The sequence below is a fragment of the Pteropus medius genome, unplaced genomic scaffold (genome assembly GCF_902729225.1).
Source record: "Pteropus medius unplaced genomic scaffold, Ma_sr-lr_union100, whole genome shotgun sequence".
NCBI lineage: Eukaryota > Metazoa > Chordata > Mammalia > Chiroptera > Pteropodidae > Pteropus > Pteropus medius.
The window spans coordinates 29,555,593-29,561,592 of NW_024352787.1; the positions used below are offsets into that span (position 1 = coordinate 29,555,593).

General features: G+C 38.0%; 1 long non-coding RNA gene across 1 annotated transcript; it reads left to right on the forward strand.

Annotated features, from left to right (window-relative positions):
* The first annotated feature begins 1,959 nt into the window (after positions 1-1,959).
* Positions 1,960-5,599, forward strand: LOC120591837 (uncharacterized). The gene is made up of 3 exons (XR_005650010.1): positions 1,960-2,058; positions 2,756-2,873; positions 5,472-5,599. It is a non-coding gene; the product is annotated as an uncharacterized LOC120591837 (long non-coding RNA).
* Positions 5,600-6,000: the final 401 nt, after the last annotated feature.

Consider the following 6,000-nt stretch of genomic DNA (forward strand, 5'->3'; position numbering starts at 1 on the left):
AAAATCCTAGGTGGCTTCATTGCAGAAATTAACAACTTGATCCTAAAATTCATATGGAAATTCTAGAGACTCAGAAGAACAAAACTATCTTAGAAAAGAATGAAGTTGGAGGACTCACACTTTCTGATTTCAAAATTTGTGACAAAGCTACAGTAAGCAATACAGTGTGGTACTCTCATAAGGGTAGACATAGATCAATGAAATATAATTGAAAGTCCAAAAATAAACCCTTATACTTATGGCAAACTGATTTTTGACAAGATTGCCAAGAAAATTAAATAGAGAAAAAATAGTCTTTTCAACAAACTTTAATAGGACAACTGGAAGCCACATGCAAAAGAATTAAGTTGGACTCCGAATTCATACCATATACAAAAATTAATTCAAAATAGACCAAAAACCTAATGTAAGAGCTAAACCTATAAAACACTTAGAAGAAAATATAGGCATAAATATTTGTGACCTGATATTTGGAAAAGATTTTTTTAGATATGACACCAAAAACATAAGCAACCAAAGAAAAAATAAATAAATTGGACTTCATTAAAATTAAAACCTTTTGTGTTTCAAAGGGCATCATCAAAAAAGAAAAGACAGCACAGAATGGGAGAATATTTTGGCAAATCATATATCTAGAATATATAAAGAACTATTACAACTCGATATTAGACAAATAACCCAATTAAAAATGGGCAAAGGATCTGAATAGACATTTCTCTAAAGAAGATATACAAATGACCAATAAGCACATGAAAAGCTCAACATCGTTAGTCATTAGGGAAATGCAGATCAATGAGATACTCCTTCATATCCAGTAGGATGGCTATAATAAAAAAGATAGATAATAAGAAATATTGGTGAGAATGAAGAGAAATTGGAACCCTCATACACTGCTGGCAGGATTGTAAAATGGTGTGGCTACTTTGGAAAATTGTCTGGCAGTTACTCAGGACTCAGCAATTCCACTTCTAGATACATACCCATGAGAACTGAAAACATATGTCCACACAAAAACTTGTACATGAATGTTCATAGTAGGATTTTGCATAACAGTCAAAAAAGTGTCCAAATGTCCATCAACTGATGAATGGATAAACAAAATGTGGTACATCCATGTAATATATTATTTGACAATAAAAAAGAACAGAGTACTGATACATACTACAATATGAATGACCCTTGAAAACATTCTGCTAAGTGAAAGAAGCCAGACACAAAAAAGACCACATATTGTATGATTTCATTTATATGAAATGTCAGAATAGACAAATCTATAGAAACAGAAAGTAAATTAGTGATTGTCTAGGGCTGGAAGGGGACGGGGACATTGAAGAGTGACAGCTAAAGGTTATGGGGTTTCTTTTTGGAATTATAAAAATGTTCTAAAACTGATTGTGGTGTTGGTTGCACAATTCTATGAATACACTAAAAACCATCGAAATGTATACTTTAAGTGTGTGAATTATATAGTATGTTAATTATATCTCAATAAAAGCTGTTATCAAAAAAAAAAAAAAGACCAGGCCATTTTTCTCTAGCAGTTGGGAGCAGTATAACTGGAAGGCATCATGAAGATATACAGCATGCCCTAGACAGGAGGCCAAGATAGGGAAGGCTGAGCTAAGGCAGTGGTGCTAAAATCAATAGCAGATTGATGCACATGGAGATTTGAAAGAGAAAGATCCAGTAAGACTCTCCCTCACTCTCCATGTTCAATTAGTTACCAAGTCCTTCTGATTCCTATCAGATATCCCTGTTACCTATCTCTCCCCCTACTATGGACTAAATTTTGTGTCCCCCCTAAAAATTCATAAATTGAAATCCTAACCCCTAGTATGATTATACTTGGAGGTGGGACCTTTGGGAGATGGGACCTTTTGGCAGAGCCCTAATGAATGTGATAGAGCCCTTATAAAAGAGACCCCAGAGAGCTCACTCGCCCTTTCTGCCACAGGAGGACACAGCAAGAAAATGGCTTTGTATGAACCAGGAAGCAAGCCCTCACTAGACATCATATCTTCCAGCACCTTGATCTTGGACTTCTCAGCCTCCAGAACTGTGAGAAACGAATTTCTATTGTTTATAAATCCCTCAGTCTATGCTATTCTGTTATAGCAGTGAGAATGGACTAAAGACACCCCGCCCCCATTCAAGCAATTTTATAAACCACCACCATAGTTTCCTTCCTAAAACCCAAATCAAATTGTGTCAGTTTATTTCTCAAATTCCTTCAAAGAATCTGAATCCAGTTTATCTCCCATAGCTCTCCCACAGCCCCCCTCCTCCACCTTGCACAAGCACACACACATCCTTCATTACAGCCACATCCTTTGCTCACCCTCTTTCTTCAAGCTGAAATGTCCTTCTGCCTCCACATCTACAACAAGGGTTGAAATTATCTTTATTCTTCAAGGCCTGATTATGATTCCACCACCTTCATGTAATCTCTCTCTCTCCCATTTTATTTTCCACTCCTGGAGCACACAGGCTGGTAGAGGAGATAAATGAGACAATTGAGTTCTTAATTACAATGTGATACTTTGGCTGGTATGTGCGCAGTGTCCTAGGAGGACAAGGGAGGAAGGTAGAACCTGTTCAGTTAGTTTCAAGATTGAAATTCCACATTCAAGTTGACTTCCCAGTCCGAGGGCTTAGAACTTGGTGAGGAAGCGTTGATTTAATCCTAATGGGTACCTTTCCACTAATTGGCTATTTTCTTAAGAGCAAGAGCTGTTTTTAATTTCTGTACCTACAGCACCTAATAGAAGTCCTGGCCAGAAGTGGTGACAATAAATATTTACAGAAGACTGACTGAATGAGAAGGGTTGTCTAACTCACCTTGGAGGAGGGGCAGGAAGTACTTCCTACAAGAGGTAACACATGAGTTGAATCCTGGAACGTGGGTGGAAATGAGCCAGAAAAGTTAGGGGAGGAAGGGGGCTCCAAGTAGAGGAACATGAGCAGTGGATGAAGGCATGAGAAACCTGGCCCCATCAGGGAATTGGAAGTGGGTCTGTAGCCCTGAACCAGAGGGTTTGGAAAAGAAGACAGAGAGAAAGCTGAAGGGGGCCAGATCAAAAGGGCCATGAATACCATGTTGATGAATTTGAAATTGATGCAAAGAGCAGTGGGAGCTACTCAAGGACTTTATGAGAAGATTGGATGGATGTGAGTGAAGTTAAGAAGACAGAATCTAAATCCATAGATTCCAACCTATTTGGAGGACTCTCCCTTCTTAAAATTTCAATTTAATTTGGTTTTGAAAAAAGGCAATGCTGTCACATGGTTTGAAATTGAAAAGATGCTAAGGGTATATTGTGAAAAATCTCTCTTTCTAGCCCTAATTTCCAAACTGCGTGATCCCCGGCTCTTGCTCTGGGGGAAACCAAGTGTACTAGAGTCTCCAATACCCTTATGGGCATATATATAATTTGTAAGCACTGCTTTTTCAACTTGCTTTTTTCAGTCAACAATATATGTTGGCAATTGTTCCACAGTAGTTCCTAAAGAGCATCTTCATTTCTTTTCATGGCTGTCTCATATTCCATTCTATGGATATTCCATAATTTATTTACTTTTTGCATATGTACAAGTATATCTGTGGCCCTAATTTTAGGGGTCCCTCTTTAACACCAAAATATTTCATTGATCCCTGTGAAGATAGTTGTGCTGCCTGTTGATGGAAGAAATATGCATTACAAAAGATTGCTCTGAATTTAGAGATATGTTATTAACATGTTATTAACATGTTATTTATATAAATTTGAAACTATGCATATGAGACATCATTTATTCAGTCCATAGACAATATTCAGTATACATAGGTGGATCCCAAACCCCTCATGCCCTGGCTGGGTGTTTCCCCCTGGTTCTCTGCCCCCTATTACAGGACTTAGTGTCTGAGTGGTTTGGGGGGAAAGCACAGGTGGGAACAGAGAATGTTGTCCAGGCCTTTGGTGGAATGATGACACCAGGGGAGCAGTAAGTTTAGGGAAGGGATAGGCACATGATTTGGGCGTGATGAGTTAACTGTATCTCTAGAATATATATGTTGGAGTTTAAGTTCTGCAGATTATGCTAATATCCCACTCAAAACTTTGAAATATCCTAACCAAGCCTGAGGAATTATCTAGGAGACCTCATTTGGAGATGAGATCAGAGAGCCTGGACTCTCTGTCTGAGTTTCTTGAATTCATTCTCAGAAGGCAGAGAAGGTCTGACTGCCCCATAGACAGAGAGATTAAATTTTCTAATATCCAAGTAATAGCTAAATATTGAGTGCCTCCTCAGTGTAATTAAATATTATGTAATGCAAAATGGTTGTGGTGGTCCTAAGATATGTCCACAAATTCTTTGATGCTCTTTGCTCCAAAAAGTAGACTCTAATTCTCCTCCACTTGAATGTATTCTAGGCTTACTTCCTACAAATAGAATATGATGGAAATGGCAGTATGTAACTTCTCAGGCTTGTTTATAAAAGACATTGTGCTTCCACCTTGCTCTCTGTTCCCCACACTGCCTATTCTGGGGAAAATCAAGGGTCCTTCCAAGCAGCCTGTGGAGAGGCCCACACTGGGAAAAATTGAGGCCTGTGCCAATAGCCAGCACCAACTTGCCTGTAGTGGGTGTGAGCCATCTGGGAAATGGATTCTCCAGCCTCTGTCAAGCCAACAGGTGACTTCAGCCCTCCAGCTTTCTAGTCTTCCAGCTGAGACCAGGCCCCAAACATTGTGGAGCAGAGACAAGTTAATAACACCATGTCCTAAATTCCTGACCCATAGACACTGTGATAAAATAAATAATTTTTGTTTTAAGCCACTATGTTTTCAGGTAATTTGTTATGCATCAGTAGCTAACTAACAGAATGGTGGCACTAAGGAAACACAAAGAATGGGTAATTAGCCCAATATGAGAGGTCTGAGAGGTTTTCTGAAGGGAAGGAAACTTGAACTGAGTCTTGAAGTGTGCATAAGAATTGTACAGAAAGAGTGGAAGAGTATTCCAGGCATAGGGAGCAGGACAGATAAAGGCAGGAGGCTTAAAACAGCATGGAGTATGGGAATAAGCTATATAGATAACTTACTCCCTTTGAATAGAGTCCAAAGTGAATGGTCTTGATACCCAGTTCTGCTCTAGAATAACTATATTTATTACAAGTTTCCTATGAAAAAATATACTTAGTAAACAATGAGGTATTTGAACTTTTAAAACTATTGACCTTTCATAAAAAGAATTCCAGAAGTTCAAGAGTCTCAGACCACACGCAGTTTGACATGTTAATTTTTTTTTTTTTTTTTTTTTTTTACCATTGGAATGTTTTCAAAAAGAGAGATTTCCAAACCCAGATGGGAGCCTCATCACCTGGGAACTTAAAAAAAAAAAAAAAAAAAAGATTTCTGGGGCCCAATCTAGAGCTACTAAATCTTATCTGGGTAAGGCTCAAGATTTAATATAGCCTTCTCACTTTACAGATGAGAACAAGAGACACACGGGACAAAGCTAAGACTGTAATCCTGGCTTTTTCATTTCAATCTGTGGTCTTGCCGCTTTATTCCTCTACTGCCTACCAGAGCATCTTTCCTTTTCAGTGTCATGGACAATCTCAGCTGTGTGATGGTTAAATAATTGTGTAAGATACAGAGATTCAATCTACAATGTAGATCTTGTTCTTTGCATTCTGCTTCTCCACCATCCATGACAAAAAGAGAATTTGATGAACTATTGAAGTTTTATGTTGCTTACTTTACATTTTTTCCTAGATTTCACTCTTGTTTGTAACCATATACATTTAAAAAATTGAGATATAATTCACATTCCACAAAATTCACCGTCTTAAAGTGTATAGTTCAGTGGTTTCTAGTATATTCACAAGGTTATACAATCGTTATCACCATCTAATTCCAGAATGTTTTCCTCACCAAAGGAAACTCTATACCCATTAGCAGTCATTCTCTATTTCTCCCTCCTCCCTATCCTCTAGCAACCACTAATTTACCTGTA